Source organism: Primulina eburnea, chromosome 1 (genome assembly GCF_022965805.1).
Source record: "Primulina eburnea isolate SZY01 chromosome 1, ASM2296580v1, whole genome shotgun sequence".
NCBI classification, from domain to species: domain Eukaryota; kingdom Viridiplantae; phylum Streptophyta; class Magnoliopsida; order Lamiales; family Gesneriaceae; genus Primulina; species Primulina eburnea.
Window position 1 is genome coordinate 44,395,245 of NC_133101.1, and position 26,472 is coordinate 44,421,716.

General features: G+C 39.5%; 1 non-coding gene across 1 annotated transcript; it reads right to left on the reverse strand.

Moving 5' to 3' along the window:
- Window positions 1-8,642: 8,642 nt before the first annotated feature.
- Window positions 8,643-8,748, reverse strand: LOC140814846 (small nucleolar RNA R71). Its single transcript, XR_012114181.1, has one exon. It is a non-coding gene; the product is annotated as a small nucleolar RNA R71 (small nucleolar RNA).
- Between the last annotated feature and the right edge of the window lie 17,724 nt (window positions 8,749-26,472).

Genomic DNA, 26,472 nt, shown 5'->3' on the forward strand with positions numbered 1-26,472 from the left:
TTTTTGAGAACATAAGTCGTGATTAAAAGTGGTTGTAGAAACGTGAATAAATTAAAGGAGGAAAAGTTTTTGTTTTTATTTATTTATTTATTTGTTTGTTTATTTTATATATACTATGCTTCACGTGTGATTCGTATCTACACATTAAATTTTAATACAGTTATTTTAAGTACATATACTAAATTTGGTTACCAAATGATTGTATTTGAACAATTTGTTCCTTTCAAATGTTAATGTTGTTGTAGTACCTTTTTTCTCGCACCTAAAATACAGAGGAAATTAAAAAAAATTCAGTTTTTATGTTCGAAACATTCATTGGACATTATATGATTTAAAAATTATCATGATGTTTATATTTGTTTATATTTCGTTATTTAACGTTGGATACCAAACCAATCCGAGATTAGCGGAGTTAGTCTTTTTTGTAAATCCCTACGAACGAATCTCTCTTCTTTGATCGCCCAATCAAGTCCATGATTGGAGACTGAATTTCCTCGCTTACAACGCATTAGAGATCAAAAAAAAACTTTGGATCGAGACTGAATCGCGAAATTTTTTTGTGAAATTATAGGTGGCTGAAATTTTCCTTATGATGGAGAGGGATGACAAAATTTTCTGAATCAAAATCTGGGTGTGAAAACTTGTCTTGTTTTAGTTAACCCTTAATGAAATATTTATAAGGTTTGATTCTTGATTATATCAGTAATCTCGCTCATATTAAGATTCATAATCTTAATCCCATTAGGATTCATATTTCAGTAATTAATTAGTATTTTCCTGTTGTATATATCTCTATATACATTTTTATATTAATACATCTATATATACACATACACATATATACATGTATAGAGATATATGTAAAATTAAATAATCATTATTCAATTTATTAATCAATTGTTAATTAATTAATCAATTCTACATTCCTCTGGAACATTTCACGAGAATCTTGTACATATAGTAGTCACTACTACTACTAACATTATATTTAGTTAGTAGATTCTAAATCCACTAAATAATTGTGAATTCATTACAATCTCGATCGACGATTAGATAACGTCGATATACCAAGGTTACAAACCTTGTTCAAATAATGAAAATTTCGAATATCAAGATTTCCATTGATTCATTTTTGGCAGCTACCAGTTTGGTGAACTATTTCATCAAAATAGGCAGTTACACTCTCCTCACTTAATTAACAATTAAGCTAACTTACACATCATTCATCATATATAATCAACTTATGAACTCTTTTAAAAGAAATGAAACATCTACTACTTAAAATACTACTAGATTTTTTTAAAAAAAGACTCATTTCAAAAATTTACATCTTTAAGCATGCATGCGATAAAAGATGAAAATTTCATATTTTAAGAATAAAATTATTCAACTTTCAGTAAAAACACTGCAGTTAAAAATATGACGAATGTCAAACCCTAGACTGTCGAGCAAAATAATTCACAAGCAAAGCATGCAAAAATCTTAACAACCAACAACATATAAAACGAAAGCGTATAAAAATATCCAATTCACTCCTATCTCATAAACATGATGTGCGGAAAATACGGTCCTCGGGTTTGCAAGCGTACTTACAAATATGCCTACTCAATCTTCGGCACCTCCAATTTCATGATCAATATATATACATGCATCATTCACACCTAGTGAGTCTAAAGACTCAACATATCGTAACATTATAACGAGTACATAGACATAACATGCAATAGTGAAAAATACTGTAACCAACATACATTTCATGATCTTAAAAGCTTAAACGTATACGTAACAAGGCATAACTGAAAGGGATCGGTTACGGTGACCGGAAGCGCAACGGAAGTTTAAAAAATCAAATTTTTCATCAAGAAATTCGGCCACCTCATGATATTGTGTAGCAAATACAATAAAACACAAAAATGACATTCATAGCGTGTTTAGAATTGTACCTATCAATCACAAAGATTGATGTATGGCTCCAACTAAGGTATAAACACCTTAGCTCTTCAATGGTAGAAACTATCTTCAAGCTTCTTTTGAGCACTCCTTGCTCAACTATTATACCCACCACCAACTAGGTAGATCCCCTTCTTAATTTGCACTAGAAAACTAAGAGGATTTTTCAAGGAGAAGAATATTTCTTCCTCAACACTTGAAGAAGAAATTGAGAGAAAAACTTGGAGAGAAATTTCATGAATATTTCGGCCATGGTAGTGTGAATTAGGGGGAAGGGAGACTTGTCTTGGTCTTGCAAAAAGCAAAAGTAAAAGTAGCATGCCAAGCCTTGATATTTGAAAAAGTTGTCTCCAACCCTTCACCTCCCATGCATGCATATATTATATGGTTTTTAACAAATTAAAAACCCATGGACTTAATTTAATTATCTCTAACATTTTGAGACTAATTAAACATTACTTGAATTTACTCAAGTCCACTAGTTAAATAATTTATTTAAATTGAGCTCTACAAGACTCAATATAATTTAGTTAATTCAACACTTGAATTAATTTAATTATTTGGACTCTACTAGGTCCACTAGTGTTTAATTAATTCAACACTTGAATTAATTTAATTTAGTCCATAATAATGTTTATGAAAATCACAATTTTCAAATACATTATTCACTTGGCCAACTTTTAATTTAGGAACACATTCATAAATTAAAATTTACATTTCTCTCATAGAAGTCATACTTCTATTTTTCTTTACGCTTATAAACTCATTTATAAGCCGTTCAATCAACACATTGAACTATTTTCTCCTTTATAGAAGTCATAATTCTAATTTTTCTTTACGCTTATAAACTCCTTTATAAGCCGTTCAACACATTGAACTATTTCTCTTCTCAACGGGATCTAGAAAGCTAGTACTTGTGTGGCCCTCAATGGTTCATTGATACAACTAGCCGTGGGTTCACATCTCCATGTGATTCGGACTAAACATGTCCTTATATGAGCATACCCCAATTGCTCCATTCTTACTTATCAACTCCTTGATAACAAGAATGTCAGAACTCAAGTCTGATATTACCCAACCAACTAAGTTAAATGCCTAGCAGCATCGCTTACATGATTCCCTAGGTATCAAATGATAGTGCCTGCAAGAACCATTCACACAGTCCCTTCAACTCATATATACCGACTGATTCGACAACCATTAGTATATCGAGAGTTGTCAATGAATCGATACTATGTGTCATGTCGTAGTTGCATTGATGGTGTAATCTATGAAACCCCTTTCATAATACCACCATATTCTGATCAGAGATTTCAACTTACATACACATGAGAACACATAGGATATCCATACCCTAAGGATAAGCGGTGAATCCCCGACTACAATGCATCGACTCCTATATGTTTCAACAAAACACCCAACCATACCACCTGATGACCCCTTGAGAGTCGGTAAACAAGTCAAAGTGTAATTCTAGCACATTGAGTCTCAATGTTGTCCCGGGTCATAAGGACTAATGGTGTACAACCATAAACTAGGACTTTTCCACTCGATAAGTGAGAACCACTTGGAAAGTCCTTTATGGAGGGTTGTTCAGTGCACTCTACCAGGAGCACCTATCTGCATGCTTGGACATCACAATGTCCCGTACCAATGAAACATGGTACTCACATCGCAGATACTAGTCTCAAACTCGAGCGGCCTATATCCTTCTTAGCGGCAGGCTGAATCGACTAGGAACTGTTTAGAATATACAGTATTCCAAATATGAGTTTCATGATACTCATCATATGAGCATCTCATATTCTTTCTACTATTTGTATATTCAAGGGCATTATCTATGCAACTAGCATGGGTATACAGATAAAGATTTGCCAAAACAATAATTTCAAATATTATTAAAATAAAGATTGCTTATACATAGAGTTTCATTGTGAACACTCGGCCAACACTTGGTTCGACGGGCACCTACTCTAACAATCTCCCACTTGCACTAGAGCCAACTACCCATATGCTTCAAACCCATTGATTCGCGACGCATCTCGAATAATGGTCCAGGTAAAGGCTTAGCTAGTGGATCAACAACATTATCTGCGAAGCCGACTATGTCAAAAGACACTTCTTCCTCTTTCCACAATCTCTCCGAGGATGTGGTACTTTCTCAATATATGTTTGGACTTCTGATGAGACCTGGGCTCCTTTGCTTGAGCTATAGCTCCCGTGTTGTCACACAACACCGGGACAGGAGCAACTCCATTAGGAATGACGTCCAACTCTTAGACGAAATTCCTTATCCAAACAGCCTCTCTTGCTGCATCTGATGCAGCAATGTATTCGGCCTCTGTGCTGGAATCCGCAGTATTGTCTTGCTTGGAACTCTTCCAAGAGACAGCAGCACCATTGAGCATGAATACAAACCCAGAGGTTGACTTCGAGTCATCGATATCGCTTTGGAAGATAGAGTTGGTATAGCCTTCCAATTTCAGTTCTCCACCCCATAGACCAAGAACAATTTATTGGTCCTTCTCAACTACTTGATGATGTCTTTCACAGCTTTCCAGTGTGGAAGACTAGGGTTCGATTGATATCTACTCACTACACTTAGTGCGAAAGCCACGTCAGGACGTGTAGATATCATCCCATACATGATGCTGCCAATCGCAGATGCATAAGGAATGCTTGTCATCGCCGCTATCTCTGCATCAGTCTTGCGAGACATAGACTTGGATAGGGACATGCCATGACACATCGGTAGATGTCCTCTCTTGGACTCATCCATCGAGAACCGCTTCACGATGGTATCAATGTTTGTGGACTCGGTGAGACCAAGCAATCTTCTTGATCTATCTCTATAGATCTGTATTCCCAATACAAAAGATGCTTCACCCAAGTCCTGAATCAAGAACTCACTTGCTAACCATATTTTAGTTGATTGCAACATTCCTACATCATTCCCAATGATTAGAATGTCATCAACATAAAACACCAGGAATGTCACAACACTCCCACTGACCTTCTTATACACACAGGGTTCCTCAGGATTCTTATCAAAACCAAACTATTTGATTGTACTGTCGAATCTGAGGTTCCAACTCATAGATGACTGTTTTAGACCATAAATAGATCTTTGAAGTTTGCATACCATATGCTCACTTCCGATAGATGTAAATCCTTCGGGTTGAGCCATGTAAATCTCTTCCTTAATATCCCCATTAAGAAATGCTGTCTTTACATCCATCTGCCATATCTCATAGTCATACCATGCAACTATGGCTAGCAAAATCCTTATGGACTTGAAAATTGCAACTGGAGAAAAGGTTTCCTCAAAGTCAACTCCTTGTCTTTGTGTATATCCTTTTTGCCACCAATCGCGCCTTGAAGGTCAATACCTTCCTATCCGCCCCAAGTTTCCTCTTGTAAATCCATTTACACCCAATGGGAACAATTCCCTCAGGTGGATCCACGAGATTCCACACTTGGTTCGAATGCATGGAATTCATCTCAGATTCCATCGCTTCAAGCCACTTGGATGAATCGGCATTAGATAACGCTTCCTTGAAGGTCCCTGGATCACATCCATGGATAGGCTCATCATGACCCTCTTCCAGAAGCAGACCATACCTCATAGGTGGTCTCGAGACTCTCTCGGATCTTCTAGGAGCTTGTATCTTCTCTATTGGCTCTTCGGGTGTGGGTTCTACAATTGTGGGTGTCTCTCGAACCTCTTCGAGTTCTATCATCTCGCCTTTTCTATCTAATAGAAATTCCCTTTCCAAAAAGGTTGCATTTCTAGAAACAAACACCTTTGTTTCTTGGGGATGATAGAAATAAAATCCAACAGAATTCCTTGGATATCCCACAAAGTAACATAAAATGGATCGACTATCCAATTTATCTCCCACTACCTGCTTCACATAAGCAGGGCTCCCCATATTCTAATATAAGAATATTTGGGAGGCTTACCCATCCATATCTCATATGATGTCTGCCTTTAAATGGACATTTAGTGGAATATCTTTCAATTTTAAGTTATAGAGATCGTTTTCAAGTTTTCCAGTACCAATTAAACATTCATTCTTGTAAATGTTGCAAAAACCTTTGCTAAATAAACAAGAATATCCATCTTTATCAACATAGAAATGGAAACAATGTTTTTCACCAAATCCGGTACAAACAAAACATCTCATAAGATTAACTTAAAACTATTGTCCAACAATAAGTAAACATCTTTAATAGCCTTGGTAGCAACTCTTGCTCCATTGCCCATCCTCTAGAAGGTCACACCTTCCTTAAGCTTTCTACTTCTTCCCATCACCTGTAACTCATTACAGAGATGTGAACCACAACGGGTATCTAATACCCAAGAAGTAGAGTTAATTGAAATGTTTACTTCAATTTAGAACATACCGTTTCCAGAACTCTTCTGGGCAAGATATTCCTTGCAATTACGCCTCCAATGTCCAGGCTTCTTGCAGTGATGACAAACATCACTAGTCTTGTCAGCCTTAACTGGTGTGGCTGCCACGACGGGATTCGGAGATTGCCTCAACAAGGTGATATGTGTCGTTTTTACGTGTTTCATTGCATTAGTCTGTGTGTGTTTTGCATTGTGCATCGTTTATTTCAATCACATTCTGTTCATTTTAGAGTAAATATTTGCATTTTATCCTATCTCACTCGGGCATGTTGAATTTGTAGGAAAAGTGGCCGGAAAACCAAAAATTGGAGCCAAGTGCCAAGTCAAGAAAATGAAGTGCAGCAAGGTCGGCGCTCGAGCGGTAGTTTTCTACCGCCCGAGCGCGGGAGGTGAAAAATTACAGAGAGTTTGGCGCTCGAGCGGTACTTTTCTACCGTCCGAGCACGAGCAGTGATCCCCAAAAGAAAAAATACAGAAGAGTCGGCGCTCGAGCGGTAGTTTTCTACCGCCCGAGCGCGAATGCCGAACGCCCCAAGGAGATTTACAGAAGGTGTGGCGCTCGAGCGGTACTTTTCTACCGCCCGAGCGCCACCTATTTTTGGGAAAAGATCAATCTCAATTCCATTCCTTAATTCTGAAGAGGGAAGATATGGTAGGGGAGAGGCACGAATTCAGGATTATTCAGACTTGATTTGGCAGCCGTCACAAGCTTTTGGGAGAGAACTTTGCGCTTGGATTGAAGATTTGAAGCTTTCCGGGCACCGTTCTTCGCAGATTTCGTCTCGCCTAGTATTTCTAATCTAGTTTCTTTCATTCTAAACATTGTTGCATTTATTTTTACTATGAATTCTAGTAGCTAAACTTATTATTTGTTGGGATTAACGGGGATCCTACCCCGAACGTTGAATCGAATTAATTTATATTTTGATTGTGCGTTATTCTTGATTTTACTATTGTTTTATTGTGTCATTAAAGAATAGCTAACTTTAACGACGTTTTCATATCACGAGTGAGTTCGAGAGAATAACGAGTGATAGGATCGAGTAGTAGAATTCGCGGATCTACAATTTACATAGATATATGAAATTGGATACGTGCCGATAGTCATAGTCCTAAGGGTCGAAAACTAGGGGATTTTATAGATCGAAATGCGATTCGCTCGTGATAAATAATTAAAGATATTTAATTACTTCATTGAGTGGAATTAGTCTGGCATAGCTCGAGAGAGTGTGTTCAATAGATTAGGAAATCCTGTCGGAAGCGTAGATCACGATTGAACGAATTAATAAATTAACGAGGGGTAGGTGAACCGAGATTCCCAACAAATCCATTTTTCATTGAATTTTACTCAACCATTTTAGACATTATATCTCATTACTTGATTTTGAATCTTTTTATTTGCATTCTTATTTGATTTTAGTAGTAATAAAACAATCAAATCACTTTTCGTTGCTAAATGTTCAATAACTGAAAATAACAATTGTAAAACACAGTCTTCAGTGGAACGATACTCGTACCCACGTACACTATATTATTACTTGACATCGTGCACTTGCGATTAATTTTTGAGCATACAAAATCATATTTTATTGGGGATTTCACTGTGCAAGTTTTGCTCGATCAAGTTTTTGGCGCCGTTGCCTGGGACTGTTAATCTACAATTTATTTTTAGTTATTTGCTTTAGCATTGTCTTATTATTCTTGAGCTGACACTCCATATTTTATTCTAGGTATCTTGTCTAGTGCATGCCAAAGTCACTTGACGTGGAGCTTGAGTTCGACCCTGAAATTGAAAGAACTTTTCGCAGGAGAAGACAGCAGCAAAGACTGAAAGAACTGATGGAGAGACACGAGCCAGAACGTGAAGAGGAACAGCGTGAAGAGAGACATATTGAGATGCCACGCCGCATACCAATGTTAGAGTATGCCCAGCCTTCTTTGGATGGTGCACGCCCTAGCATTGTGAGGCCTATTGTGCGGGCAAATCACTTTGAAATCAAGCCAGCTACAATCCAGATGATTCAGAACACAGTCCAATTCGGAGGAACTGCAGTAGATGACCCAAACACGCACATCGCGGATTTTCTTGAGATTTGCGATACTTTTAAATTCAATGGAGTTTCTGATGATGCTGTTAGGTTGCGTTTATTTCCTTTCTCTTTACGTGATAAAGCTAAAGCATGGTTGAATTGTTTGCCTGTAGGTTCAATCACCACATGGGAGGACATGGCGAAAGCGTTTCTTATCAAATACTTTCCTCCATCAAAAACCATGAAGCTGTGGGCAGACATTACAACATTTGCTCAATTCGATCAGGAATCTCTATATGAGGCATGGGAGCGTTTCAAGGATCTACTACGAAGATGCCCACATCACGAGTTACCACTTGGGTTAGTCGTTCAAACATTTTATTATGGTTTGCTTACTCCTAACCATACTATGATAGATGCGGCTGCTTGTGGAAACCTGTTGAGAAAGACCGCGGAGGAAGGATATGAATTGTTAGAGGAAATGGCTGCTAGCAGCTATCACCCTCAATCTGACAGGAACAACCAGCGGAGAAGTGCAGGAGTTCACCAGGTAACTGATTTTTCTGCCATTACTGCACAACTCGACGCTTTAAACAGGAAAATAGACGGCTTGAATGTGGGTGGCACGACTATGCGTCTTCAAGAGATATTCTGTGAAAAGTGTGGAGGAGAGCACTATGTGAAAGACTGTCAAGATGGAAATCCCTTCTATGTGCAAAATGAGGCACCGGTGAATCAAGTGGGAGTCCAAAACCGCCCAAGGAATGACCCTTATTCGAACACATACAATCCTGGGTGGAGGCAACATCCCAACTTCTCGTGGGGCGGTCAAAACAGTCAGAATAGACCGCAAGGAGGACAACAATATGGAAAAAAACCGATGTATAGATCCGATCCTCCTAGAGAAGAAAAGTCCAACTTGGAACAAATGATGTCTAAGTTTATTTCATCCACTGAAACTCGACTCCAAAACCAAGATGCATCAATAAAGGGGCTCGAGAATCAAATTGGACAGTTGGCCAAGATGATAGCAAGTAGAGAGCCGGGCACCTTGCCAAGTAATACCGAGACTAATCCAAAAGAGCAAGTGAAGGCCATCGAGTTGAAGAGCGGAAAAGTTTGGAGCCTAGAGAAAAAGAGAAAAGCCAAGTGCCGGATGAACAAGATGCGACATCAAAAGGTAAGTCAACTAACCCTACACCGGCACACACTACGCAGGCTAAGATTGTTATCCCTCCACCTTTCCCTGCAGCATTGAAAAAAGCAAAACTAGATGCACAATTCGGTAAATTTCTTGAGGTATTTAAAAAATTGCATATCAATATTCCTTTTGCCGATGCGTTGATGCAAATGCCTAGTTATGCTAAATTTCTTAAGGACATCTTAGCAAACAAGAGGAAGTTGGAGGATCACATGACGGTAAATTTGACTGAAAGCTGCTCTGCCTTAGTGAAAAATAAAATCCCACCGAAACTGAAAGACCCAGGGAGTTTCTCTATTCCTTGCATGATTGGGGATGTTGTTTTTCATAAAGAATTGTGTGATCTCGGTGCCAGTATTAATCTTATGCCATTGTCTGTGTTTAGGAAACTTGGGTTGGGAGAACCAAAGCCGACGAGGATGTCTCTACAACTAGCTGACAGATCTGTCAAGTACCCCCGCGGAGTGATTGAGGATGTGCTAGTGAAAGTGGACAAATTCATTTTCCCTGCGGACTTCGTGGCGCTTGACATGGAGGAGGATGCGGAGATGCCTCTGATTTTGGGTAGACCGTTCCTTGCAACTGGAAAGGCACTGATTGATGTGCAAGAGGGGAAGTTGAAACTGAGAGTGGGCGAGGATGAGATTACTTTTGATGTTTTTCACGCACTTAAGCACACATTGCATTCTGATAGTTGTTTTAGAATTGATGCTTTTGACTCTCTTGCGTCTCACTATGTGCAGGATGCTCTTAGGGACCCTTTGGAGGCCACTATAAATACTGAATTGGCAGAGGAGGAGTTGGATGAAGAAAGAGCTGAAATAGTGGCACACTTTAATGCCAACCATCCATGGAGAAAGCCAATGAGGATGCGACTGGAGGATCTAGGAGAACGGAGGGATTTGACCCCTCAAAGGTCAAGCATCGAGGATCCACCAACACTTGAGCTGAAGCTGTTGCCTCCACACCTCAAGTACGTATACTTAGGTGAGAATAACACTTTACCTATCATTATTTCTGTAGTGACCCGTTCCAGAATCACCTACTAATCAAAAACTAAGCATGCATCATATGACATATAACAATGCAGCAAATACTCATGCAACACATATATGAATGTATACTCAACCAGGATATCTCGGATAGTACTTTCGTACCTCTATCACAGCAAGCCTAGCCTTACGCAACACCGATAATCAGGTCTAGCACAAGCCTACGCATCAAAAGCATACTCAATCAATACTACCATGCTCGACTAGCAAAACCAGTACTCCCTAGTACTACCAAAGGTTTAGGGTTTACCTTCGTCCGTCGACAGCCCTTTGATGTCGATTGCCTTGAAACTCAGGCGCCGCTACGCTACTACTCCTGGCAGCTCTTGGCTATCGCTCGACCAACAACTAACCCTAGAAACCTTCCAAATCCTCTCAACTATGAGGCAAAATCATGAATTGGCAAGTCACAAATGAGAAATCCGAGCACTATTTATAGGCCATGTTCGGATCCTCCGAACAACACTTCGGAACGTCCGAACGCTACGTGTCCATTGGCTCTTGACAGCTCATGATCGGATCCTCCGATCATACACTTCGGACCGTCCGAACTCCCACGTGTCGATCAACTCTTGACACCTAATGATCGGATCCACCGAACCCACTTCGGATCGTCCGAACCCTTCGGTGCTTCCGAACCCTCTTCGGTCCGTCCGATCATGACCATAGCCAAAATTACACCTTAAACCTTCTTAATCACCATTACTCCGTTAATTACCCAATTTGGAATTCGGGCTACTACAATTTCTGCTGCTTTGACAGATGTGATGGAGGACAAACTGTTGGAGGTATTGAAAGCACACAAGGGTGCATTTGCGTGGAAGGTGGCGGATATCAAAGGGATTAATCCATCAGTCTGCATGCACAAGATCTTGATGGAAGAGAAGTACTCACCTCATGTGCAACCTCAGCGAAGACTGAATCCAAAGATGCAAGAGGTAGTAAAGGCTGAAACAATTAAGCTTCTCGATTCAGGTATTATCTATCCTATATCTGATAGTGCATGGGTAAGTCCTGTTCAGTTTGTGCCAAAAAAGGGTGGGATTACTGTGATTACAAATGAGAATAATGAATTAATACCCACTAGGACTGTTACGGGATGGCGTGTGTGCATTGATTATAGGAAACTAAATGATGCCACCCGTAAAGATCACTTTCCCCTTCCCTTTATCGATCAAATGCTTGAAAGGTTAGCGGGTCATGAATTTTATTGCTTTTTAGATGGGTATTCAGGGTACAACCAAATTATGATTGCGCCGGAGGACCAAGAGAAGACCACTTTCACTTGTCCTTACGACACTTTTACTTTTAGACGAATGCCCTTTGGTTTGTGTAATGCGCCGGCCACTTTTCAGCGATGCATGACTGCTATATTTCACGACATGATAGAAACGTTTCTTGAAATTTTCAAGGATGACTTCTCGATATTTGGCTCTTCTTTTGATGATTGTTTGCAGAATTTGAAGGTGGTGTTGAAGAGATGCGAGGAGACGAATTTGGTACTTAATTGGGAAAAATGCCACTTCATGGTACAAGAGGGAATTGTCTTAGGGCACAAGATTTCGGGGCACGGAATAGAGGTGGACAAGGCGAAAGTTGAAGTTATCAAGAACTTACCACCTCCGGCGTCCATAAAGGGAGTTAGAAGTTTTCTAGGCCACGCCGACTTCTACCGGCGTTTTATCAAAGATTTTTCTAAAATTGCAAAACCTCTATCTTCTTTACTCATGAAAGATGCACCTTTTGATTTTAATTCGGATTGTTTGTAGGCATATGAGAAGTTGAAGGAGCGCTTGGTGACGGCTCTTGTCTTGGTGGCACCGGATTGGGATCTACCTTTCGAGGTCATGTGCGATGCCAGTGATACTGCTGTTGGTGCTGTCCTCGGCCAAAGACTAAACAAGGTATTTCACACTATATACTATGCAAGTAGGACTCTAGATGAAGCACAATTAAATTATGCCACCACTGAAAAAGAGTTACTTGCATGCACTTGACAAGTTCCACTCATACCTTGTTTTGTCGAAAGTAACTGTGTTTACTGATCACTCTGCCCTTAAATATTTACTTGCCAAGAAAGATGCAAAGCCACGCTTACTTCGGTGGATTTTATTATTGCAAGAATTTGACGTAGAAATAAAAGATAAGAAGGGTGTTGAGAATGTGGTTGTGGATCATTTGTCTAGATTGGAATTTATCAGTGATGATTGTGTGAATGATGCGATTAATGATTGGTTTCCAGATGAGCAGTTGTTTGAGGTGAAAAATTGTCCATGGTATGCAAATTTTGTAAATTTTCTTGTTACAGGCTCACCCCCCCAAATTTAACATTTCACCAAAGAAAGAAATTCTTTTCGGATGTGAAGTATTATTTTTGGGAGGAACCTTTTTTGTTCAGAATTTGTGCAGATGCCATGATTCGGAGATGTGTTGCAGAGGAAGAGTTTGGGCAAATCCTCAACCATTGCCATGACCGTGAGGTAGGTGGTCATTTCGGACCAACAAGGACGGCATCCAAGGTACTCGAATGTGGCTTTTATTTGCCAACTCTTTTCAAAGATGCTCGTTCTTATGTGTTACACTGTGATAAATGCCAGCGGTCAGGTAACATCTCTAACCGTCATGAAATGTCGTTAAATAATATCATTGAATGTGAGGTTTTTGATGTGTGGGGAATAGAATTCATGGGACCGTTCCCCAGTTCTTTCACGAAAAAATACATCTTGGTGGCGGTTGATTATGTGTCTAAGTGGGTAGAGGCGGAAGCGTATGCCACTAATGATACTCAAGTGGTCCTAAAATTTTTAAAGAAAAATATTTTTAACCGATTTGGAACACCACGAGCAATCATTAGTGATGGTGGCACGCATTTTTGCAACAAACTCTTTGAAAAACTTTTAAGCAAATATGGTGTCACACATAAAATCTCTACCCCTTATCACCCTCAGACGAGTGGGCAAGTTGAGGTGTCTAACCGAGAAATTAAGCGGATTTTGGAAAAAGTGGTAGGTGTCAATAGGAAAGATTGGTCGGTGAGGTTTGATGATGCTCTTTGGGCATATAGGACTGCTTTCAAAACACCAATAGGCACGACACCGTACAGATTATTGTTTGGTAAAGCATGTCACTTACCTGTAGAGTTAGAGCATCGGGCATATTGGGCAACAAAAGCACTAAACTTTAACTTTACTGATGCAGGTGAACGACGTTTACTTCAACTAGATCAGTTGGAGGAATTCCGGAATCTGGCCTATTATCTCGCACTAACCTACAAGGAAAAGACGAAGAAGGCCAATGACAAGCGGATCATCGAGAGAGAGTTCAAAGAAGGTGAAAGTGTCCTACTCTACAACTCCCGGTTGCGACTATTTCCCGGAAAATTGAAGTCGCGATGGTCTGGTCCATTCGTGATCTCAAAAGTTTATCCATCGGGAGCTGTAGAAGTGAAAGATGGGAAGGAAGGGGACATTTACGGTCAATGCCCATTGCCTGAAGCACTACATGAGTGGCACAATTGAGCCACAACTTGGAATCACCCGGTTCCAAGACATGCCGAACTGAGACAGACCGACAGTCAAGCTCTCGACTATAAATTGAGAACTATTTTCTTCCCCTTCTCTCGCATTTGATTTAGATTTCCCTTCGTGTCAATTTAGTTATTTTCTATTCCTTTTGTTTTATTTTATTTTTTAAAAAAAAAAAACAAAACAAAATAAAAAAAAACAAAACAAAACAAAAAAATTCTAAAGAAAAACAGACGTGTTCGCGCTCGAGCGGTAGTTATATACCGCCCGAGCGTGAACGCCTACCTCGGGATACAAATTCCCGAGAGATTGGCGCTTGAGCGGTAGTTTTCTACCGCCCGAGCGCGAGGGTGTACCTCTGGAAATAAACTCCAGTGAGGTTCGCGCTCGAGCGGTAGTTTTCTACCGCTCGAGCGCGACAATTTTTAAAAAGCGCGGACCCCTTCCCCTTTCCTCATTCTGCACGAATTATTTCCCCCAAATTCACCCCCAAATCCCTAACTCCTCTCAATTTGTTTTCTTCTCCTCGATTCTCTTGTGCAGGCACCACCATCTCCACTCCTCTTTCCGGCGGCAAGGCGCACTCTCCCTTAGGAAGCAAGAACATCCCTCTCCAATTCAAGGCACCAACTCTTCCAACAAAATGGCTCCCAAGAAGCCAAAAGGTAACCCCGGTTCTTCCTCTTCATCCTCATTTGATAGACACCGTTTTGTTAGTATGGAGGCTAGGGCTCGATACGAGCATGCGAAAATTCATCGCAACCCAATAGCCGAGAGGGGAGTCCGGCGACAGTTAGAGGACAGATACTTGGATATTATTGTTGATTTGCAAAGGCGTGGATGGGAACAATACGGTGAGCAACCTAAGGCGGCGGTAGTCTCTGTGGTTCGCGAATTTTATGCCAATGCAGCGGAGGGGCGAAATGGTTTGGTGTTTGTTAGGGGTAAACATGTGCCGTATGACTCGGTGACAATCAATGCACTGTTAGGGACAGCGGAGGATGATGACTCCCACTTCCAGACATTAGCTGCCAACCCGAATTATGATACGATTCTCGCCACATTGTGCCATCCGGGCGCAATATGGAAACCATTTGGCTGCTCGCCGAGTTGTTTTGACGAGAAGTATTTGAAAGCCGAAGTTGCCCTTTGGTATTTATTTGTGGCTCGGAGAATGATGCCGGTCTCGCATAAGAGCGAGGTCCAGAAAGAGCGGGCGGTGCTGCTTTATGCTTTGACCGAGGGATACGCCATCAACGTGGGCACACTTATCAATTCACAAATCACACTGAGTGCCCACAACAGTCATGTGGGCCTGTTCTTCCCCACCATTATCTCCGAGTTGTGCGCTAGAGTGGGAGTCGTATTTCGCGATGATGAGGAGTGGTTGCAGCCCATGAAGCCTATTTGTGTCGAAGACCTCCAGCGGAAACGAGCTAAGCGAATCAGTGCATTTCCCCCTCGGGAGGAGGACGCCGGTGGATCTAGCACTGCCATCCCACGCCGCCGCCCACCACAACCCCGCAGGCGAACTCAAAATGACAAGATGGATGAAAATCTCGCCTTCCAAGCGCATCAGAGTCAGTTCAACTCTTACGTCACGGACCATTTATCGCACATTGACTCCATGATGCGCTCTTTGCTTGTGCACGGGGGCGTTGACCCGTCCACCATTCCACCGACTCCGCTACCTACTCCCCCATTCCAGTTCTAGTATGATTATTCTCAGCAGGGGGACGCTGCCGGAGTGCCACCACCCGAGCACGACGATGACGACGAGTCTTGATCAGGGGAGTTTACTGTTTCCCCTTTCTTTTTATTCTTTCTGCTTATTCTGTCGTTGCATTTGCATTCATGAGTTTTTTGGTTTTTAATGTTTGTTTCGTTTTGTGCACTGAGGGCATTGCACAACTCTAGTATGAGGGGGGGGAGGGTAGATTGTTTTGGTTGTTTAGTTAATTGGTTTAGTTTCGTTGCATTTCTTTTGTTTGGTGTCGTTTATGGTGAGAAGACATAGTTTGTGAGCCAATGATGATGTTGAATTGATAGTTTACAAAAGTATTGATTGGGTCACTTCGTGAATGGTACTCTTGATTGTTAAAGCATGAATTTTGGTACAAAATTTGAACTTTTTGAGCACATATGCGTGGGGACTAGAATTTTGTAGGAATAATGGTGAAATTTGAAAGTTTTGTGTGGTTAACTTGAAAGGCACCATTTATGAGTTGATTTAGCATGTAAACCCGTAAAAATAAGTCGCTAATTGGGACCTTGAATGAGAAAATTTGATTTGCCTTGAACTTTACATTTACCTCCTTTCCAGTGCACTGAATTAAAATGTCATACTCCTAACCAGCTGTAATCCAAAGTATTATATTCTTAGCCTAGGGAGTACATGTGTGTAAATTGTGCATTTTTAAAAAAATAAAAAAAAAAAGAAAAAGAGAAGAAAGAAGGATATGTAAGGTGAGCGGGAGACGAAATAAAAAGAATGAAATTCTATTCCTAGGCTAAAAGTTGGAGATGTAAGGAGACGAGGAAAGTCAGAGGAAAAGTCGTGACGATTGCACAATGAAAATGATCGGTGTACTCCCAACTTTTAGCCACTTGAGCTTATTTCCCTTCTTTTCGACACCCTTATCTGCACTTAAAAGTTGAATAAAGTTCAATTAATTGCTAGTGATAAATGGACACGGGGATGCATGCTAGCGAGACTTGTATTGAAGTGTTAATCGAGTGACTCGCATGATTTGATAATTGATCTATTTGAAGTACGAATGACTAGACCCATCATGACACACACACACGTTCAAATTAGTGTCGAGATTTATGTGTAGATGAGAATGAGTATTCGGTTGCGATTTGACTTGATTATGATTGGTAGTGGGAAAGTGAACTGAGGCATGGACATAAACGTTGTTAACTCACCATTGACATTTACTTGTGTTAGTTATTTCTTGTTTGAGTAATTTTGTGGTTGTTGAGTTTGTTTAGTATCTCGTGCTTTAACCTATTTTACTCGAGGGCGAGCAAAATGTTAGTATGAGGGGGTTGATATGTGTCGTTTTTACGTGTTTCATTGCATTAGTCTGTGTGTGTTTTGCATTGTGCATCGTTTATTTCAATCACATTCTGTTCATTTTAGAGTAAATATTTGCATTTTATCCTATCTCACTCGGGCATGATGAATTTGTAGGAAAAGTGGCCGGAAAACCAAAAATTGGAGCCAAGTGCCAAGTCAAGAAAATGAAGTGCAGCAAGGTCGGCGCTCGAGCGGTAGTTTTCTACCGCCCGAGCGCGGGAGGTGAAAAATTACAGAGAGTTTGGCGCTCGGGCGGTACTTTTCTACCGTCCGAGCGCGAGCAGTGATCCCCAAAAGAAAAAATACAGAAGAGTCGGCGCTCGAGCGGTAGTTTTCTACCGCCCGAGCGCGAATGCCGAACGCCCCAAGGAGATTTACAGAAGGTGTGGCGCTCGAGCGGTACTTTTCTACCGCCCGAGCGCCACCTATTTTTGGAAAAAATCAATCTCGATTCCATTCCTTAATTCTGAAGAGGGAAGATATGGTAGGGGAGAGGCACGAATTCAGGATTATTCAGACTTGATTTGGCAGCCGTCACAAGCTTTTGGGAGAGAACTTTGCGCTTGGATTGAAGATTTGAAGCTTTCCGGGCACCGTTCTTCGCAGATTTCGTCTCGCCTAGTATTTCTAATCTAGTTTCTTTCATTCTAAACATTGTTGCATTTATTTTTACTATGAATTCTAGTAGCTAAACTTATTATTTGTTGGGATTAACGGGGATCCTACCCCGAACGTTGAATCGAATTAATTTATATTTTGATTGTGCGTTATTCTTGATTTTACTACTGTTTTATTGTGTCATTAAAGAATAGCTAACTTTAACGACGTTTTCATATCACGAGTGAGTTCGAGAGAATAACGAGTGATAGGATCGAGTAGTAGAATTCGCGGATCTACAATTTACATAGATATATGAAATTGGATACGTGCCGATAGTCATAGTCCTAAGGGTCGAAAACTAGGGGATTTTATAGATCGAAATGCGATTCGCTCGTGATAAATAATTAAAGATATTTAATTACTTCATTGAGTGGAATTAGTCTGGCATAGCTCGAGAGAGTGTGTTCCCAACAAATCCATTTTTCATTGAATTTTACTCAACCATTTTAGACATTATATCTCATTACTTGATTTTGAATCTTTTTATTTGCATTCTTATTTGATTTTAGTAGTAATAAAACAATCAAATCACTTTTCGTTGCTAAATGTTCAATAACTGAAAATAACAATTGTAAAACACAGTCTTCAGTGGAACGATACTCGTACTCACGTACACTATATTATTACTTGACATCGTGTACTTGCGATTAATTTTTGAGCATACAAAATCATATTTTATTGGGGATTTCACTGTGCAAGTTTTGCTCGATCACAAGGGCACGTTCTTCTTGGGACGTTGGAAAGAACGCTTCTTTTCCTTCCCATGTGGATCAATCTTCGTACTAGATGAAGAACCCACAAAAAGAACCAACTTCTCTTTCTTGATGGTTGATTCAAACGTAACAAGCATATTCACCAACTCCTCTAGGGTCGGCTCCATCTTGTTCATATTGAAGTTCACCACAAAAGGATCAAATGAGCTAGGCAATGATAAGAGCAACACGTCGGTGGTCAACTCCGAAGGCAAGATCAGATCTATGCCAACGAGCTTGTCCACGAGCCCAATCAACTTCAGGCCATGCTCATGAACCGAGGCCCTATCTCGCATGCGCAAAGTGATCAGCTCCTTGACGGTAGCATGCCTAAGAGGCCGTGTTTGCTCACCAAAGAGCTTCTTGAGATGCAAATTAATGTCAGCAGCACTCTTTGCATCCTCAAAACGCCTCTGCAGCTCATCATTCATAGAAGTCAGCATATAACACCTGGCTATCAAGTAATGGTCACACCATTCCTTGTAAGCCTGCAATTCCTCAGGAGTGCAGTCAGTCAGAGCCTCAACAGGGGGCGACTCAGTCAGTGTATATGCTACCCCTTCCGAATTCAAGACGATTTTCAGGTTTCTTAGCCAAGTGAGGTAATTAGGTCCAGTTAATATGTGTTTGTCGAGTATTATGGATATCGGATTGCGAATCGAAGACATTGTCAATTTGTACTGAAAAGTAAAAACAGATAAATGTTGATGACTATTTTAAAATATTTAGTAAGATATGAAGTTTGGACTTTTACTTCATAAATATTTGCTCCCACTATTTTGACATCTTTCACTACCCTCTAGTGAAAACGGGAAACTCCTTTCCTCAGTAGGTACGTAAGGTCCAATTAGTGAATTATGATCCCGAATAATATCAGCCAATCACAATTCCTAAAGGTAGTTTCCAATTGCATCTCCATGCAACCCTCTACGTAAAATTTTGTCTCTAGTTTGATTAGGACCCAATAATATGACGTCGTTCATCTTTATGTGTCAAGCCTTACCCATCGATGTTGAATCTTAATGGACGGTCGCCATGAGTTCCCCTAATAATATGAGCCGAAATCATGGGAGTTCCACGTAGTTCACATCGCCATGTCAATGGATGTCACAGCTTTCCGGCACCCAGAGCTCCCCCAATAATATGAGCCGAGCCCCGAGTACGGGTAGCGTTCATCATACACCCATTGTCGATGGAAGACAAGGAAATTATAAACAAATTTATAATTCCCCTTTTCGGGCTTGATATTAATTTTGAATCTTATTCAAAATGAGAGTTTTTAATTTTGAAAGGTCTCATCATTAATTTTATTTTAAAAGCTCGCCATGTTTGATCGTATGTTTGCCGGATTCATGCAACTTTGTTATTATTATAATAATAACGCACATACTCATTATTTATAACATATCATGCATATATTATAAACAGTAAACGAACAAGGATGATCAATCGCCCCAATACTAACGGCCCGTGTGAGCTAAACACGGGCCTAGGTCCAATCCTAGGGAAATGCATGGGATCCAAATGCAACTATTACATTAGCTTCCAATATTTACATGTCTTCGATCTTCATAATCATCATGACCACCATCTTCCAATCTTGATCATCCACTATACTAATATTTACAAATAAATATCCATGGCAAATAGGGATACATCTCATGGGGTGGGAACGGGCCATAAACCAAGCCCACTTTATAAATTGATAATTATTACTATCATTCAACACAAAATATCCTAGCATACACCTAGCAAATTGAGCTTGGGCTTTTGATCATCCTTCATGCATAATATCACATATCATACACCATCAATTAATTATCACAATAATTAATTGATCCAATATTATATATCTTGATCCAATCACTAACCGCCACGATTATAAACTAAATTAACAAAGTATACAAACACCTTTGTCTACTTTCAAATTAATTTATTCATAACCGAATTTCTTGTAAATCACCATTTACTATAAATATTTAAAGTCCAACTTAAAATATTTATTTCATGAGAAAATATTTGCAACTTTTGTAATTTTAAACTTAAGAGCCCAAAAACTTATTTTTCACCATAAACATTTTGGCCCATTTAAAATTCACAAATATGTTAGCCATCCAATGGCCCAACAACTCAAGACCCATGACACTTTGATAATCCAAAACACTTTTTGAAATCCTAGTCATCATCGCCGTCGCCGGATTCGGGCGACAAATTTTTTTTTTATTAATAAAACATAGGGGTTTCGGGCAGCCCCTTGGACTGCTCTTGCTGCCCGTTTCGTGCAGCCCCTCGGGCAGCTTGGGCTGCCCGAAATGGCAGCAACAAGCTGCCGAAATATGCCCCAAGGTAGCCTTGATTTTGTTGCAAAATTTTGTTCTCATGCGGTTAGAAATCAATCTCAACATAATATCTTGTAAATGCTACACAAAATCGTAACCATAGCTCGGATACCACTTGAAAGGGGATCGGTTACAGTGACCGGAAGCGCAACGGAAGTTTAAAAAATCAAATTTTTCATCAAGAAATTCGGCCACCTCATGATATTGTGTAGCAAATACAATAAAACACAAAAATGACATTCATAGTGTGTTTAGAATTGTACCTATCAATCACAAGGATTGATGTATGGCTCCAACTAAGGTGTAAACACCTTAGCTCTTCAATGGTAGAAACTTTCTTCAAGTTACCTTCGAGCACTCCTTGCTCAACTATTAAGCCCACCACCAACTAGGTAGTGAAAGGGGATCGGTTACGCTGACCGGAAGCGCGACGGAAGTTCAAAATTTTATTTTCTTGTAGAAAATTTCGGCCACCTCATGAAATGTGTAGCAAATACAATAACACACAAAAATGACATTCATAGTGTGTTTAGAATTTCGTTACCTATCAACCTCTTGAGGTTGATGAAGGCTCCAACCTAGTTGATATACAACTAAGCTCTTCAATGGCAAGACAATCTTCAAGCTTCTTTTGAGCCCACCTTGCTCAAATATTAAGCCCACCACCAACTAGCTAGAACCACTCTAATTTTGCACTAGAAAAATTAGAGCATTTTTCTTTGAGAAGTGTATTGTTTCCTCAACTATTGAAGAACAAAAATTGGAGAGAAAGATGAGGGAGAGTTCGGCCATGGTGTTATGTAGGGAAGAGTGGGAAGACTTGTCTTGGTAGTGGAAAAAGTACAGACCAACTTTTGCATGCCAAGCCTTGGTAGTTGGAAAAGTTGTCTCCCAACTCTTCACCTCCCCATGCACATTCGATTTGGGCTTGTAACAGTTACAAGGCCCATGGACTTTTCTTTAAATGTCTCAAACACATTTGAGACCATTTAACATTTACTTGATTTTACTCAAGCCCACTAGTTTAATAATTAATTCTAATTGGGCTCTACAAGGCCAATGTAGTTTAATTAATCCAACACTTGAATTAATTTAATTATTTGGGCTTTACGAGGCCCACTAGTGTTTAATTAGTACAACACTTGAATTAATTTAATTTAGTCCATAATAATGTTTATGAAAATCATAATTTTCAAATACATTATTAATTTGGCCAACTTTTAATTTAGGAACACTTCCATAAATTAAAATTTACATTTCTCTAATAGAAGTCATACTTTTATTTTTCTTTACACTTATAAACTCATTTATAAGTCGTTCAACACATTGAACTATTTCTCCTTATAGAAGTCATACTTCTAATTTTCCTTACGCTTATAAACTCCTTTATAAGCCGTTCAACACATTGAACTATTTTTACTTCTCAACGGGATCTAGAAAGCCAGTACTTGTGTGGCCCTCAATGGTTCACTGATATAACTAGCCGTGGGTTCACATCTCTATGTGATTCGGACTAAACATGTCCTTATATGAGCATACACCAATTGCTCCATTCTTACTTATCAACTCCTTGATAACAAGAACGTCAGAATTCAAGTCTGATAGTACCCAACCAATCATGTTAAACGCCTAGCAGCATCGCTTACATGATTCCCTAGGTATCAAATGATAGTGCCTGCAAGAACCATACAATTATGGTTAGCGTACAGTACGGTCCCTTCAACTCATATATCCCGACCGATTCGACAACCATTGGTATATCGAGAGTTGTCAATGAATCGATACTATGTGTCATGTCGTAGTTGCATCGATGGTGTAATCTATGAAACCCCTTTCATAATTACAACCATACTCTGGCTAGAGATTTCAACCTACATACACATGATAACACATAGGATATCCATACCCGAAGGTAAGCGGTGAATCCCCGACTACAATGCATCGACTCCTATATGTTTCGACATGACACCCAACCTTGCCACCTGATGACCCCATAAGAGTCGGTAAACAAGTTAAAGTGAAATGCTAGCACATAGAGTCTCAATGTTGTCTCGGGTCATAAGGACTAATGGTGTACAACCATAAACTAGGACACTTCCACTCGATAAGTGAGAACCACTTGGAAAGTCTTTTAATGGAGGGTTGTTCAGTGCACTCTACTAGGAGCACCTATCTGCATGCTCGGACATCACAATATCCCCTACCAATGAAACATGGTACTCACATCGCATATACTAGTCTCTAACTCGAGCGGCCTATATCCTTCTTAGTGGCGGCTGAATCGACTAGGAACCGTTTAGAATATACAGTATTACAAATATGAGTTTCATGATACTCATCAAATGAGCATCTCATATTCTTTCTACTATTTGTTTATTCAAGGGCTTTATCTATGCAACTAGCATGGGTATACAGATAAAGATTTGCCAAAACAATAATTTCAAATATTATTAAAATAAAGACCGCTTATACGTAGAGTTTCATTATGAACACTCGGCCAACACTTGGCTCGACGGGCACCTACTCTAACAGGTAGATCCCCTCTTAATTTGCACTAGAAAACTAAGAGGATTTTTCAAGGAGAAGAATATTTCTTCCTCAACACTTGAAGAAGAAATTGAGAGAAAAACTTGGAGAGAAATTTCATGAATATTTCGGCCATGGTAGTGTGAATTAGGGGGAAGGGAGACTTGTCTTGGTCTTGCAAAAAGCAAAAGCAAAAGTAGCATGCCAAGCCTTGATATTTGAAAAAGTTGTCTCCAACCCTTCACCTCCCATGCATGCATATATTATATGGTTTTTAACAAATTAAAAACCCATGGACTTAATTTAATTATCTCAAACATTTTGAGACTAATTAAGCATTACTTGAATTTACTCAAGTCCACTAGTTAAATAATTTATTTAAATTGAGCTCTACAAGACTCAATATAATTTAATTAATTCAACACTTGAATTAATTTAATTATTTGGACTCTACTAGGTCCACTAGTGTTTAATTAATTCAACACTTGAATTAATTTAATTTAGTCCATAATAATGTTTATGAAAATCACAATTTTCAAATACATTATTCACTTGGCCAACTTTTAATTTAGGAACACATTCATAAATTAAAATTTACATTTCTCTCATAGAAATCATACTTCTATTTTTCTTTACGCTTATAAACTCATTTATAAGCCGTTCAATCAACGCATTGAACTATTTTCTCTTTTTATAGAAGTCATACTTCTAATTTTTCTTTACGGTTATAAACTCTTTATAAGCCGTTCAACACATTGAACTATTTCTCTTCTCAACGGGATCTAGAAAGCTAGTACTTGTGTGGCCCTCAATGGTTCATTGATACAACTAGCCGTGGGTTCACATCTCCATGTGATTCGGACTAAACATGTCCTTATATAAGCATACCCCAATTGCTCCATTCTTACTTATCAACTCCTTGATAACAAGAATGTCAGAACTCAAGTCTGATAGTACCCAACCAACCATGTTAAACGCCTAGCAGCATCGCTTACATGATTCTCTAGGTATCAAATGATAGTGCCTGTAAGAACCATTCAATTATGGTTAGCGTACAGTACGGTCCCTTCAACTCATATATCCCGACCGATTCGACAACCATTGGTTTATCGAGAGTTGTCAATGAATCGATACTATGTGTCATGTCGTAGTTGCATCGATGGTGTAATCTATGAAACCCCTTTCATAATTACCACCATACTCTGATCAGAGATTTCAACCTACATGCACATGAGAACACATAGGATATCCATACCCGAAGGTAAGCGGTGAATCCCCGACTACAATGCATCGACTCCTATATGTTTCGACAAATCACCTAACCATGCCACCTGATGACCCCTTGAGAGTCGGTAAACAAGTCAAAGTGTAATTCTAGCACATTGAGTCTCAATGTTGTCCCAGGTCATAAGGACTAGTGGTGTACAACCATAAACTAGGACTTTTCCACTCGATAAGTGAGAACCACTTGAAAGTCCTTTATGGAGGGTTGTTTAGTGCACTCTACCAGGAGCACCTATCTGCATGCTTGGACATCACAATGTCCCCTACCAATGAAACATGGTACTCACATCGCAGATACTAGTCTCAACCTCGAGCGGCCTATATCCTTCTTAGCGGTGGCTGAATCGACTAGGAACTGTTTAGAATATACAGTATTCCAAATATGAGTTTCATGATACTCATCATATGAGCATCTCATATTCTTTCTACTATTTGTATATTCAAGGACTTTATCTATGCAACTAGCATGGGTATACAGATAAAGATTTGCCAAAACAATAATTTCAAATATTATTAAAATAAAGATTGCTTATACATAGAGTTTCATTGTGAACACTCGGCCAACACTTGGCTCGACGGGCACCTACTCTAACAATAACGTCTCAAAAAATGTCTCAACATATCATCATATATGTGTTCATTTTTTTTATTGAACTCAGTTTGCTAGTTGTGACTTTCATATCAGCTCCATCGTCTATTTGACAAATTCGTCCACGTATAATCGTGGTACCCGACGGCAGGGACATCAGCGACAATATTACCCATCCACTGAGTTTTGGCCTTACATGCCATCGTATACATATACATAATAGTCACAACCAACTCACATATTTCAAAACATGTCATCATATTTATCACTTATTATATACATAATTTTATTCCTGGACCTCAAAATTTTAATCCCGGACCTCAAAATTTCGACCCAAAGCGTACCAAACTCCTCAAAACATAATTTCTTGGAAATAAACTCGAGCCCATTTCAAAAATTATACGATTCGTTTTAAAACTTGGATCGGGGTCCTGATTTTAACCTTAATCAACCCGAAACTTAACCAAATTTTTACCACGCCTTAAACACATCCTATCAGCCTCCACACAACCCAATTACACCTTAAAATTATCGCAAATTAGGAATTTGATCCCAAAAATTCAAAAAATTCGAAAAAAGTCCTTAAAATTTTGTTTTTTACTATTAGTTCCCTATACTTTCAGCGTTTGCAATATGGTCCTTAAAACACTTAATCAATTCAATCCTTAAGTCCAACTATTTAGAACATGCAACCTAATTTATTCAAGGTTTTAAATCCCAAAATAATCCCCACAACAATCATATAACACATGCAATCAAGGCGGTAAATTAAAATTCTTAAGCATAAAGGTTACCGGTGATTAGTGTAAAGTCTGCCTCCACCTCAGCCTCCTCCGCATGCATCACATATGCCCTGCCAGTAGTGCGGCCCTTGTTCTTAGGGCAATATGCTGCCTTGAGACCCTCATGCTTGCTATGAAACATTTGAAGGTCCCCCACATACATTTGCCGAAGTGGAACCAGTTGCACTACTTGCACGGTTTTATGTCCTCCGGCTTAAGAGCCTCTGGTGTTTGTGGTAGGCTCTGTTGTCGGGACCTCTTGAACTGTCCCTGAGGCTTTTGCT